This window comes from Aulonocara sp. 'chitande type north' Nkhata Bay, linkage group LG18 (assembly GCF_057382095.1).
Source record: "Aulonocara sp. 'chitande type north' Nkhata Bay isolate Kocher_YH1m ecotype deep benthic linkage group LG18, A_spYH_male_GT1.1, whole genome shotgun sequence".
NCBI classification, from domain to species: domain Eukaryota; kingdom Metazoa; phylum Chordata; class Actinopteri; order Cichliformes; family Cichlidae; genus Aulonocara; species Aulonocara sp. 'chitande type north' Nkhata Bay.
Genome location: NC_141361.1, coordinates 17,957,520 through 17,973,148, shown reverse-complemented (window position 1 = coordinate 17,973,148; position 15,629 = coordinate 17,957,520). Strand labels below are relative to the sequence as shown.

Genomic DNA, 15,629 nt, shown 5'->3' with positions numbered 1-15,629 from the left:
TTTGAAAAGTTGTATCTGAACAAACCGCAAGACCTCTGGAACAATGTACTTTGGACAGATGAGATGAGATCAAAGATCATAATGCACAGCACGAACACCTCATACCAGCTGTGAAGCACGGTGGAGGAGGCGTGATGATTTCGACTTGTTTTGCAGCCATAGTACCTGGGCACCTGCCAGTCACCGAGTCAACCATGAACTCCTCTGCATGGCAAAATATTCCAGCGATTAGTTCAAGTTATTGCTGTCAAATGTGGTTCTACAAGCTACCAAATCATGGACGCTCCTTAGTTTTTCACAGGGCTGCAGAAATTCCTCTGAAAACTTTTCTCCACTTTGACTTTACACTAGCTTCAAATGTGCAAATGTAAAAGTCCATACTGGTGTGTTGTTTTCCACAAATACAAATCATGTGTATTTCACATTTTTGAAAACAGTGTTAACTGCATATTATCTTGTACTGTGACAGCTTGGCAACCTGTCCAGGGTGAACCTCACCTATCAGCCTATGGCAGTGGGGTTAGGCTCCTGCCGCCCACAACCCTAAATTGATAAAGAACGTGGATGTTTGTTTGATTTCCATTCATCTCTGTACAGCACATAATCAAATAACGACTGGCCCTTGACAGTAACAGCAACAATCACATATTTGGTTTTCGGTGTAAGACATTACAAAAACCCAAGAAAAAGTCGAGAGTTTGTTTACTTATTTTTTATCCTGTATACACAATTGAATGGAAAACAATGCTGCCAAGAGCGAATCAAATGAATAGACTCAGATTTCGAGAATACAATAGTACGGCTTACAAACTGGTTGGCTTGAATGAAGCCTTGTAGACTGAGAGTAATTGCACTAATGATGCAATCATAAAAAAAAAAAGAAAAGATTTAAATCGTTTGTTTGCTCAAAAAGCACATGTGCTCTAAATTCCAGTTTTCACATGAGGCTTCTAAAACACATAACTACATGCTATCCCTGTTGTAATACTCTATTGCAACAGGAGAGAAAAACATCAGGGTGCTAAGATCTTGTCATGCAGGTGCAGTGAAAGCCCTCACTCAAATCCTCAAGAAAGAAGGCATGGAGTTAATAGGCACTGTCTCGAGGAAGATGAATATATAATGTGTAATGTATTGTCACTGTTCCACTGAGACTTGACTAAGAATGATGTACGACGCAGACATTTTCTACTGCATTGATTCTGCCTTCATTTTTAAAGCACACTATACTTGCTCTCTTGGTCACAATGGAGAGGGGGGCAAATTGAATCCTGATTTTACGGTCGCGAGCGGGGACTCGAATTGTAACTGACTTGGCAACCTCCAAAAAACATGAAACTATAACTGAGTTGACTGGAAATGATTCGGCTTTGTCGATGAAATTACACTTCAAAGCTGAAAGCCCATTAGGATTTTACTGTAAGCTGCAAAACATTAGCATTAAATTGCCATTTGCTGACAAATATGATATAATCTTAATGACAAACTGGACAACAGCGAGTTTGTGCACAGCAGATCCCCAATTATGAAGTCATGATTTGTTGACTGCTCTGGATATGCCTGCTGCAGGCTACATATTTTTGTCAGGAACTACAAAAAAAAGGAGATATAAATGGATTTCATAATGTTCTGATTTATTCAGTCATTGCACTAAGGCTATCATTACGAAGCATTACACCCATGATAAGCCAAAGCAACACGGTGCACTAATGGTTCACGAGACGTGTAATATCTACCTGTGCTGTACTACCAGCTGTGTCCTCGATACGAGCAGAGGTGCCTCTGAACAGCAATCCTTCTGCTTAGACAACATGCAATTTTTTTGACATGCTGTCTGAGCTCTGTCATTTTTCCCTCTAAATATCATGCGAAGCTTGTGTTGTTGTCATTTCTCAACAATCGATGCACTGGAAGAAAATGATCTGCCCAGCTGGAGGCAGGTTTATAGTAACATTTTCCTCAGGTTTCTAAAGTTCAGCCACATGCGGCTTTCTTTTGAACATGATGTTATACCGCTCGTAGGAGCTTTCATTCTTCCCCACCACTCCTCCTATTTTTAGAGCCTTACTTTGCAGAATTGTAATAAAAGAGCTACCTCGGTGCTGCAGAATCAACCGAGGGACTTTTTTTTGCATGAGAATATATAACAAAACGCTTGATTGCCAAGTTTGGATGCATTAATATCCGAAATATCTCTTCTCATCTCGTCTTCTCTTGAGCCAAAGTACATAGCTAGGTCAGTGGTCTCTGTTACACGTGGCTTCAATAAAAAAAAAAGAAAGAAACAGTCCCCTGGTCGCACAGGGGAAATGTGAATTTGGGTCAAATTCACCAGGTGTAAAGCGAGAGGATTAGTGCCGAGATCGCATGTTTTCCGAGGCATAGTTTTACATAATAAAGAAAAGCAGAGTAAAAGAAAGCAGATGTAATGATGCTGATCTACTGGCCCATATTTTTATTTAGAGAAACAATGTTTATGTATGGCCTACAACAGCAAGTGTAAACTCTCTATTTCATCTGAACTGACCCAGGAGAGCTTGGCTCGCTGGTGTTTTATTCATTGTGGTCAACGCAGTATATATGTAAATACACACAGCCGGCCCTCGTCTCTGTTTTTTTTCCTCCCCACGTTTTTTCTTTTTCTTTTCGAGGACTGATGAAGTTGTCAGAAAACGCTTGGCTTTGCTTTTTCGCTGGAGCCTGTCGTTCTTGCCCGTATTCAATGTGCAATCAAAGCCCTGAGTTATAAAACAAAAGCAGTAAAAAAAAGAAGAAGAAAGAAGCAAGTCTCAGTGTTGCTGCTGACTCATCTAAAGGGTGTAAATACATTTCACAGTGAGAGATCGGAGCAGTGTCCATGCTGTAAATTACAGGTCTTTATGAATGTTCAGTTTAAGCCAGGCTAAAATTAAAGCAAAAACAATGTGCTCTTTTTTTTCTTTCCTGTATAGGCTGCTGACGTTTTGCCATAGCTTAGCTACTTTTCACTATAGCTCTTGCTTGCTCATTTGCTGTTAATTAGCAAAGGAGAGAATTACTACCATCCAGGCATACTCTGTACACATTACAGGATCGCTCATGATTGCTAGGTTACTGCTTCCCTCTTCAATGCAGCTTAATCAACAAACAAGCACAGGCATGGTTTACTTTGATCAGTACACATACCGTACTTCAGCTTTGTGGTTATGTTGTGTGTATGCATTTCATTTGTTGTTTAGCTGCAACTAATCCGACGCTATAAAACCGTACCTGCGTTGCTGATTTCTCTACTTTAAAATTAAAGGAAACAACGGCATTATAAAACAACCTCAAATCCATTTCCTGCGAATTAAATTTTTAGATGTTATTTTAGATTATAGGAGTGATAATTACATTGTTTTTCCCTTCCAGTGGTAGACTTTTCTGTGGCTTTTCAACCACAGCGACCTCACAGAGAGGCACATTTTAAGAATTCAAGTCCTTCCACCTCGACATCTTTTCTTTGATTTTGTCCTCTCATGCATTCTGTGTGTTCCCTCTCCAAAAGTGCCATTCACATTATGGTGAAAAACCTCATGCAATAATGTGGGGTGTTTCAGCAAACATTCATGCGGTAAATAAGAGAGTAGCTGGGAATGCTGTGGCGAACGCTGTGGTAAATATGTCATTATTAGATGGTTTTACTCATTAAGATCAAAAGCCACAAATTCAAAGGCGATCTCAAACCTTGAAAAGGGAAAAGCTATTTATTGAGAAAAAGAGGAAAAATCAAAGGATCTTAACTGACTTTTTGAGGATTTTCTTCAGGATTTGTTAAAAGCGCTTGTTCCACGCAGACATAAACACTCTCTGTTCTTCCGCATCAAGGAGAAATTCTTTTCAGCATTAATTTCCGAGCTTATTGGACAAACCAGCTTTCTATAGTTCTGTAATCACAGGGCAGCATGAAAAACGATGGGAATTATCACGATCCTCATAATGGCAGTTTCCGTGATGGAAGGAGCTCAACCACAACTGAACTCTACTACATTCATGACAAGACAATGTCTTAATTCACACTGAGGACTAGGACTGCAGTCTGCACAGTGTATTCCTAAACCCATTATTTAGATTGTGCATCCAGTTTCCTATGATTCCAAGCAGCTAGTTTCAAATATCTGAAAACTATGCCACCCGATTCAAAGGAAACATTTTTTAAGAGCATCCAAACGAAAGCAAATATGTAATTTCCAAAATTAAGGACAAGTAAGGTGATAAACCTTTACCTCCATGGAGAAATACAGCACGTGTTTTCAACTTGGTATGGGGTAATGATTCAATTTAGAGTAAGTAGAAAAAAAATGGACATACTGCTGTTTTTCGGCTCAAAGTTTTGGATATTTGAATGAGATGGCAGAGTAAGGGTGATACCAGTTCATTTCAGTTTGATTCTATGTTATTGAATCATGACAACAGTTGCCTCAAGACACTTTACATTGTAAGGTAAAGACTCTACAATAATAGAGAGAAACACCCAAAAGCTCTTTGGTGACAGTGGGAAGGAAAAACTCCCTTTTAACAGGAAGAAACCTCTGAAAGAAACAGTCTCAGGGTGAGGGGAGGAAGACAGGACAAAGACATGTTGTGGGAGAGTTTATATTCTAAAGGTGCATCTGTAATTGAGAGTGATTTTACTTTCTAACTGGGTGGTGAAAAACATGTAAAACTAAATGTACTAAGTAGTGTGAAACTTTTAAATCAAACTTAAAAATAATACTATAATCAACTGTGCATGTTTAGGATTGTTGCACAGGCCAAACTTTATTTCTAAGTAAATACGTTACAGATAAAAGGAAGGTGAACTCTGTTCTTTAGGTGTCATATATATGCGTATATCCCCCTATTCACTTTTATTTCACTGTTATTTCAGCAATTTGGGGGTTTCAGTTTGGATGTAACCATAGATTGGCAACATCTGACAATTTTAGAAGGTTTCATGACCTACATATACTGTGTCACTTCACACCATATTTCTCTCCCTGTGTGAGAATGAAAAATTACTGCAGCAATTTCTCAGAATATACTGCTGCTTCATTTTCTTTGTGGTAGTTTCCATCATATTCAACCAAATCTGCAGACCTCATGACTTTCTGGTGACTTTCCCTTATGAGCATAGTTCTTCTGACTAAAATAAAAATATACATATACTTCATGTACTGTACTTTGGGTAAAAGCCAGAATTTAGACAGGTTACATAGGCTATCATGAATGTTCTTGGTTTGGGGGAGGAAGCCTTCCTAATTTATGTTTAGCAAAAACTTTAACTAAACATAAATTAGGAAGTAAATTAATAGTTTAATGACCTACTTGTAGACCTGCCCTTTACTGGCTGAATGCACCTGCAGGGGTTTACAACAGCAAGTATGCTTCTACTTTTTTTTAGTAACAACTAAGCTTGAACTTGACAAAGGAAATGTGCAAGCAACTCAGCTCACATAAAAATGTCAACTAAACAATTAGTAAAAAGCACACAGGCAGCTGCATATTGTGAATCATAACATAGAGTGACACTCACTCACCGATGCCTTCATTTAGATATATACTTCAAAGGTCCTTTAGAGGAAGCTCTGAGTTTCAGAACTATGTTGTATTCTTGGTAGAACCACAGTGAAACTATATAGTCCTCAGTTGTTTCCCGTGAGACTTGTGTCAGCTGCAAACTCCACTGACAGAAGTTAGATCAAGCATAGAAAGCAGATTCAGCTCTCTACAATAGATAAAATCTGACAAGCAACATGGATCCAGACTTGTCTCCACTCTAGATCTTTTTGGCTCGTAACACTTTGCCTTTCCTCTGTCCTTAGGAAGCCTGTAAAAATGCTCTTATATGGGGAAAAACCCCGAACAAATAAACGTAATGCACCAGAGCCACTGCCTTCCAACTGGGTGAATTTGCTCCAAAAATATCACTGTGTCCCAGCCCAGAAAACAAGGTTATCTGAAAAAGGCATCTCAATCTATAGTCAAGCATTTTTAAGCACTTGGTAAAGTACTCGGGAACATTTTGTTTTAATTTAGTTTCCAATGGTGAATGTTTATCTTATGTGTAGCTGTATGTGTTGTTCCTCTGTTGTGCAGCAAGTTTTTTCACATAGAGACTAAAACGCTGAAAAATGGAAACAGATGCTCATTGTCCCAGCGTGAAAAGGCAGACAGGAGGGGGGGGGAAAGGACAGGAAGAGAAAAAGAAAAGATTTATAGAATCTAATGATTCCATACAACAGTAGCAGATTCAAGATGAGTTACTTTTTTCACACATTTGAGCTGCTGAGAAAACTACGTAGCACTAAAAATATATTTCAAATAACTAGCTCCAAATAGAGGCAGTTTATTCTGCTGTTGTATCATTTAAATAGCAATACAGTAACACATTTTTGAGATATCTTTGCTGACTTTTTAGGGAATAGGGAAATGGGACATCTTTGCGTGCCACTGAAAGGAATCCTGTCACTCAAGCTGCTGTTCTGGGACTGCCTCTATTTTTGGTACCTGAAGCACAGACACATGCCATACGGTTACACTGACACAAACAGAGACGCAATAAATAATAAATCCACCAAACAGGAAGATATTATCCACTCACGGCTTGTTGGAAGTCAATAATTTGCAAAGCAGCTCACAGGGAAAATTGGTTGCAATAAACCCATTATGCAAAAATGCAAAGTGGAATAGAAGCAGGAGGAACACAGCTAGCCTTGAAGTGAGGTGGGACTTTGAGGCAACATCCACCTCTTTCCATGCTAGCTTCGGTTCAATTAGCATCCGCAATTTATTTCTCAAAAATGTGAAGCTTTTATAAGCCTTTCTGAAAAGCTGCAGCATGGAATATATCTGAACACCGTGTCATTTTAATAAGCCCTACACAGGTGTTTTCATTTGGCTGATTAAACTTGGCTGATCCTCATACGACCATGTACTAACTCTGACTCTCCTGCTAGGCTTTCTTGCAGGTCCAAAGACGGCAAAAATAACAACTTCTGAATTTTCCTTTGTATAAACACAATTTCAAATTAGCCTTTTGTCCAACAAAATGAATGCACCTGGCTACAAATATTGGATTGTTGGCTAATTCTGCACAAGAAGAGCAATAATACACAGAGGTGGCAAAGGTACAGACGTGCTTTGCTTAAGTAGAAGCACTGACACCTGTGTTAAAAAAGCACTGATTTGACTTCTTTACTCAAGTAAGTCAGTAAACTGAAAAAGTACAGACTCTGAAATGCACCCAAAATACAAGAGTGAAAAGTAGTTCTGATGATAAACACCACAACTGCTGTGCACCAGTCCATTGCAGTGCTTTACAGTAAATTCAACACAATACAGCAATCTAAACTGTTTATCCTGCACTAAACTGCTGAGCATTTTCATGCAGCCTTTGAATAACACAGTCAGTATATCTCAGTTTGTTTTCCACATTGACATTTCCACCAGCTATTTTTCTGCAAAGATGACTGAACCTTTTATCAGTATCATAATAAAATTATATTAAGACATGGGAATAAAACTTTTTTTTTTTGCCTCCACACCTAAACATAAAGTATAGTCAGGGGAAGATTTAAGCAGATGTCATCTTGGCTGATTTCCACCCTTTACACTGACAGTATACTGCTTATTCTGTCTTTATACTACACAGTATATAAGATTGATTTCAGTGAATGAATTTAACCATCATTAGCTGAAATTGAAATTGATCTCTGCTACACTTGATGTGACCTAACTGGCCATGAACACCACAACCAGTACTGCAATAACAGGATGATAGCAGAAACATTAGTTTGGTTTGCAGGATGTTTCACAACATGAAAAAACATAACTTCACATCATATAAAGATCTGGTGCAAGATTCAAAAAAATGAAGCCATTACAAGCTTTAAAATTCCAGTTTATCAAATGTCACCGAGCGGTCCTTACCTTTAAATCTAACCTCTCTTCTTCCTCTCCTGTCCTGTCTTTCTTACATCTTTCTCCATCTCTGAGTGAAGTTATCGCTCACTCTTTTCTCGCCCTGGGAAATACAGAGGCTGTACCTTAAGCTAGCAGACACACTGTGCATCAAACTGCACACAAACATTTTGTAGGCTTGCTGATATTTGTTGAGCTGATAGAAATGATGCATTTAAAATTACCTGACACTTAAAAAACACATTTTACTCCCTTTAGCTCTTCTTCTGTGGCACTAGCTAGATGTTGAAGTTCTGCAACCACAAATTTCTGCACCAAAAATAAATGGAACTCTAGATCGTTCTGACCCAACCTAACCCCTGAGTAAAGATGATACATAAACTATATGTTTTGCCTCTTTAATCTTAGGTGATGGATACACCAACAGGATTGTCTCTTATGTTATTGTTCCCTCCATTTAGGACCAAATAGCTTTGATATTTGAAGGCTTGTCTTCAACATAAAGTAACGAACACGTTTTGAAAATGTCAAGAGTAGGCAGGAAAAGTAAATCATTTTAAGAAAAATAAATACTCCAAGTAGATACCTGAAAATTCTACTTAAGTACAGCAACAGTGCATTTGTGCTAAATTACGTCCCATCTCTGATAATATATGAATAGTTTATTCGTGTTCACCACTAGACTTCAGCTGAATTAAATGGGAGGTGTTTTGTAGTGTAGCATACACGATGCTAAAGGATACCTCACTGTATTTTGTCATTATATCTGTGATTAGCTCTAGTGCTAACCTTGAACTGACACCAGATAAATAGCCTAAATTAGCAAGTGCTGTTGTGTTATATATTTGGAGCAGTTCATTGCCAAATGAAAACAGACACAAACAAAGAGTGTAGACCTAGTTTTATAATTAACTCAGTAGATTGCATTAGTGGATTTAAATCAGTGGCTTTATTAGTAAAGTATTTGTTATGCTGGTTAGTACATTTCAGAGTGCTTTGCAGGTAATAAAGTAATAAAACTTACAAAATAAACACAATAATATCAGTGAGAGGTGCTAAAATATGAATAAAAATGAATTAATTTGATATAAAACAATATTTTTAAAAATCTTCATAATATATTAGTGTGTCTGTCCCAACAGCTCAGAGCATAAAAACTAAAACAAAAGTTTCTGTCCTGAGCTTTGGAACAACTAAAACACTGCTGCTAGAAGTCCTGAGAGACCATCCTGGTCCATGGTATGTCAGACATGTAGGCTGATGTGAAACCTGAAAGTTCTTTAAAGTAACACAACTTTAAAATCAATACGGAAACTGACAGGCAACTAATGTAAAGACTTAGTGCAGTATGTTCTCTCCTTGTGATCCCTGTCAGCACCTGTGCGGCACAGTTCTAAATCTATTGCAACTGATTTATAGCATTTTGGGGGTAGACCAGATAGGATAGCTTTACAAAATGCTCGCCTTCGAGAAATAAAAGCATACGTTAGTCTCTCTGTGTCACTCAGAGAAATCCTGGTAGACTTGTAAAAGGTTTTATGGGGGTACAAGCACAGATATCTAAACTACATCTAAAAGAAGCATCGGCTGGACCCGTACAGCTGTGAAAAGAAACCCCCTGATAGCACTATCTGGGGATAAAATGCATAAAATAAAAAAAGTAAAGGCCCCACAACTGTTCCTTGGGGAACACCATAAATTATCATTATTTTTTTAAGGGGGGAGGGGTGACTATTAACTGCCAAAGGAAAAAAAATGCAAACCAGCATAATCCTTTGTTCTATTTAAAAGAATTTAGCGATTAACTTTAACTAAAACCAGAGTTCATGTCAAATAGTACCAAGAAAGAAATATAATATTTTAATACGTCCAAGGATTATTTTCTACTTTTAAAAGGACTACATCTGCACCAGGACAGATATATCAGAAATATATAAAACAAATCTAATTTATTGTTAATAAATGAATGTTGATTAATCTAGGCTTTTTTTTTAAACAGACTTCATAAACTTAAATTGTGTAATAAATTAAGTTTTATAGGAAGACTCAAAACTATTAGAACTTTTGCACCCATCCAGTTGGTTGGCATGTGTACATATCTCCTCACCATCTGGGAGATATCATCTGTGTCATAAATTTACAATATGTCTGACCATCCGGATAACTAAAAACAAGATTATACGAGCGGTTCTACCCACTCAGCTGCACATAATAACCATTTAAATGATACAGCATGAATGCAACAAAAAGCCTGCTGTGGAAAAGATATAAATTTAAAGTTGTTGAATGCCCACACAAAAATAAGTTTTTTCTCTACTTTTAAAAGAAAATGATGTTGTAGAAAAGCTTACATCATTTGGAAAAGAATTTCTGAGAGTGGGACAATAACAACTGAATGCACAATAATTTGATTTACAATTTATTTTCGGTCTAGTGTAGAGACTTTACTTGATGATCGAAGGGCTCTCCCAAGTGTGTATTTAGTGAGGTGGCTTACATTTTTGCTTTCATGCTTTTACATTTCTATAAATGGTTCTTTTCACTGCAGTAATTCTTTCTACTTAGTTTTGGATATGGACCCAAAAACCACAATGTTTAGTGTTTTAGTTAAAGTCTACCATCAACGGGAGAACTAGTTATCTTGACCACTGGGTATCAAAAGCATGTTTTCAGTAGATACTTTTCAAGACAGATTAATCAAAAATATGTCAGTTAACACCATATTAGAAATAGAAATGTATAACAGTGGGTAAAATATCTCATTAGCTTTTTCTTTTGCCAAATTGTATGCATCTAGTCAATAAGCGATCCTAATTGGTCAATCAATAACTGCATGAAAACCATCCCTGCCTGTAGGAAGCTTTGTGTGAAAATTACCTTCGTGCTCAAGTGAAATCAAGAAAACAACATGCTTCTTTGACTACCACTCATCTCTTAGAGGCCATCATCTCTGCACAGCTCCTTTCTGTGCAGCATTGACTAAAGTGATAATCACAGCATTTCATAGCCACAGGTCAGTACTGAGTGAGATGCCCTAAAGAGACTGTTGTGGTACAGGTTTCAGGCATCTTGTTCTCATTGCCTGCTCTTGTTGTTATCTGAAGTTCTACAAAAAGATTGAAGCTACATGTACGGTGTGCCACCTGGCATAAACTAATTTTATAGCTCCTCTATAAACGGCACCAATTGGCTTTAACACATTGAGTACCGAATACGGTTGTTCGGCAGCACCTTGCTGTATATTTCTGCAGCCTGTCCTGATTCTACTATCATCATAATTACATTAACGGCAAAGAGCTAAAATATGCATTTTCTATAAATAATCAACTCTATTAGTCTCACTGATGGTTGAGCTGTGATAGATGTGAGGTGGGAGGAAGCAGAGGAGGGATTTACTTTTTTATCTGGTTTTTTCCAGATAAGAGCAGCTAGGATGTCATGGCGACCGTATCAATCTGGACCCAAGTCAAACATGTTTGACATAATTCAAGAATGCATTTCACGCCATGGCATTCGTCCTGAAAGTAAATTGAGTCTGAACAGCAGGCAGAATAAATACGCCAATCACGGCTTCTGGCAAATTCTATGATTTATGCCTTTCAAACAGGATTGTTTCACATATCAGTTTTTCTACCTTTCCTTTCATGTGCATGCCATGTGTTGAGTTCTGTGGACGTACTACTGTGGTAGGATTCAAGCACAAGGCTTCATGACAGATACTTTACACATGCCAGACTGTTAGACGATGGAAGAACTGTGAGACAACGATAAAATGTTCATATTAAAAGCATTTACCCCTCTCCAGGCGCCAGACTGTCTGACACTGGCTCAAATTGATTCTTAATTGGGTTTGTATGGACCCTGGATCTACTGTTGATGAGCACAGTGAAAAGTGGACAACTACGGCTTCGACTCGTGCTTCGCAGAAACGTGATAACACCACGGACCTAACGGAGGGAGAAATTACTTCTTATAGTTCTCGCCTCTCTTTAGAAAAAATGATTGTTATGAAACGGATAATCTGCACATCTTGAGAACAAGTTTAAAAGAATGATCCATCATCCAGACACGGCAGAACAAAGCTACTGACTCAAAGGGATGTCATTACTCATCACAAGTCACAACCAGTTGGCATTAACCAGCTGTGTAGCTAGATGTCTTTTTGGGAGACTTTTTTTGGGGAGGGGTGAGATGCAATAAATCACTCAGAGTTGCTGTGGAATGCAAGCCAGTCCTCTGGAACAGTTTGGTCTTGGTAGAGGTGATTTTCTGTTTCTAGGCTGACATTCCTCATGACCTTTTTTGGCTTGTCGTGCACACTGACTCGTAGAACATGCTGGTTAAAAACTAAGGATTGAAGGGGAGAGGGACTCAAATGCTCCCCAGTGTACCTCTACCACCACCGTTTCCAATGAAGCTCAGCATGCCTCTATTTGAAGAGGAAGGGAGCAAGGTTATCCCTACCTTTCCCTTACTTGTGTTTTTTTTTTCTTCCCCAGTCACAGAAGAGGCTTGTTACCAGAGCAAGCAGACGTAGTGGAGAGCTGTGCTGCAAAGCTTTATTCGAGCTGAGGGGAGAGTCTGCTGTGGATTAAGCCTTGTCCACAGCCTGGTCTGGTCTTAATTTCACTGCTTTTGTTCAGTCAGACTGGAGGGGTGCTTCTGATTACTGCCTATACCTTTGAAGAGTCACTGCAATTAATACATTTCAGGATTTACTAATAATAACAGTAAAGCATTAGTATAGGATTATTTTTAGATTATTTAATGACAGTTTGAAATATCTCATTGGGCTACATTTAATTGACTTACAGGAATAATCAGAATCAGTGGAGACTAAGATACCATTGCATTAGGCTTAAATGCAAACCTATCCTCATACATGTTACATTAAACTGCACATGTCATCAGAATCGATTGAGTCATATTTTTTTGTGTGTGTTTGTAATTAAGCTGAACTTCATATATCTAGAGGTCATAAATTCAACTAAGGTTAATGGCCTGTATCATTGCACGAACTGGTAAATGTGTATTGCTTACTAATACGTGACTAGCATTTTCAGTTTTGAGTTGAGTTGCTGGTAATTGGAGTGGCAGACAGTCAAATAAGCGCCACTGACATGTAATGTATTATGTACCTGGCAGCAGCAAAGTGAAATACAGTTAATTTACTAATTCTTAACATGTTCATTTTTGGCGATGACAGGAAACCTTGGAGACAGCAGGGGGAAGACACAAAGCAAATGGCTTCAGGGTGGATTCAAACCCAGGCCTCTGCAATATCCTTGCAGCATATGAATCGCCTGCTCAACCCAGCAAGCTAGACCAACACCCTTTTTTTGTGGAACTTTCGATTTCAATTCAACACATACTGTGCTCTTATATATAAAATTGATCTGAATGGCCCACCATAGCCAGTAATGAACTGGACTGTAAAACTAATAACGCATAAACCACCTGTGCTTGTCTGTTTGTGTATATATTTGATCCATGTACAATAAATATAAAATATCAATGGACAATAGCTAACATACACAGCCACTGGCCAGTTCATTAGTTACACTTGTTCAACTGCTCATTATGCAAATATCTAATCAGCCAATCACATGTTCGCAACTTCATTTTCCATCTGCTGAAGTTCAATCTGAGCATGAGAATGGGGAAGAAACATGATACAAATGACTTTGAATGTGGTGTGGCTGTTGGTGACAGACAGGCTTATCTGCTGGGATAACCATCTCTAGGGTTTACAGAAAAGGATCCAGAAAAGAGAAAATATCGACTGAGTGGCAGTCCTTAGGGGGAAAATGCCTTGTTGATGTCAGAGGTAAGAGGAAAATGGTCGGACTGCATAAAGCTGATAGGAAGCCAACAGTAACTCAGATAACAACCAAGTACGCAAAAGAGTATCTCTAAATGCACAGTACATTGAACCTTAAGGCAGATAAGCTACAGCAGCAGAAGACCACACTGGGTGCCATACCTGTCAGCTAACAATAGGAAACAGGCATAGTTTGGTGTTCAGATAGATAGATTCATACTTTATTCATCCCCAGAGAGAATTTCAGAAATTCCAACAGTATCCCCAAATATGCTAGACATAAACAATACATAAGTATAATAGCATGCTAATAAATACACATTATGAAGTTAAAAACTGAGTCTTGATTTCCAGTGCAAGTCAGATAGCACAGCTCCTCTATGACAACGTCACCAGTTCAGTCCGATGCACCGCTGGACTATCACCTCCCTTCCCAGTTAGTGTTGGTGTCCACCAAGGATCAGCTCTGTCACCCCTCCTCTTCATTCTATGTATGGATACCATCACGGCCAACCTCCAGTTACCTCATCCATGGTCTCTCCTCTTTGCCGATGACATATTCCTCGCCAGCAAAGACAGAGAAGAGACCCAAACGCCGACTCAGCACTGGTTCGATGAATATGGTATGCGGCTCAACACGAAAAAAACCCCAAATACCTGGAAGGAGGCCCCCAAACTGATGGCACCATCATAATTGACAACGAAAAGTTGAAGAAGACAGAAGAGTTCCGCTACTTGGGCTCAGTCATCAGCTACGATGGAAATATCACCTCCGATGACCGAGCACGAATAAATGCAGCCTGGTTAAAATGGTGACAGGTCACCGGTGTCCTTTGCAACAGAAGAATGCCAGATCGACTTAAGGGAAAAATCTACAAAACAGTGGTCCGCCTTATAGCCCTGTACGGCTCCGCATGTTGGCCCGCATTGACCACACATGAACAGGCCCTAAACACCATGGAGATGCGCATGCTCCGATGGAGCCTGGGAATTACAAGACGGGACCGTGTTACGAACAAAGACATACGGAAGCGACTAGGCGTAGCCCCAATTAAGGAAAAGATGCTTGAGTCTCTGAGTCGCCTGAGGTGGTATGGACACGTGATTCAAAGCGATGAGAACTCTAGCAAAAACAGCTATGACGATCGACCCAGAAGGATGCTGGCCTCGAGGCAGACCGAAGATAGGATGGAGAAAATTAAGGAGGACATTAAGACTGTCAACACATCACCTGAGGATGCCTTGGACAGAACCAAATGGAGAAACCTTTGCCAAAGAGCGGATCCTGCACCAGCGGGAACAACGCCAGGATGAAGAAAGAACCCAGATAGCACAGTCAGAATTTGGCACAAACAGCATGAAAGTGTGGATTTGTGCTGTCTTGTATCAACAGTTTAGGCTCATGGTGATGTAACGATGTGGGTGACATTTTTGGCACACTTGGGGCCCCTCAGTATCAACTGAGCATTGTTTAAACAATACTCAGTATCAACTGAGCATTGTTTAAACAATACTCAGTATCAACTGAGCATTGTTTAAACAATATTGTTGCTGACTATCTCCATATACCCATCTTCTGTTGGCTTCTTACAGCATAATGTCACACAATCTCAAACTGGTTTCTTGACCATGGCATTGAGTTGTATTGTACTTACCTGACTTCCACAGTCAAGAGATTTTTGGGATGTGGTGTAATTGGGAGATTCCCATTATGGATGTACAACTAAGAAATCTGCAACTGTGTGATGCTATCACGTCAACAGGAACCAGAATCTCTGAGGAATGTTTCCAGCACCTTGTTGAATCAGTGCCATAAAGAATTAAAGCAGTTCAGGAGGTAAAAGGGTCCCAACCTGGTACTAGCAAGTTGTAGTAAGCAAACTGGCCA

General features: G+C 39.0%; 1 pseudogene; it reads left to right on the top strand.

Moving 5' to 3' along the window:
- Positions 1-14,117: 14,117 nt before the first annotated feature.
- LOC147308342 (uncharacterized) lies at positions 14,118-15,055 on the top strand (annotated as a pseudogene).
- The last annotated feature ends 574 nt before the right edge of the window (positions 15,056-15,629 follow it).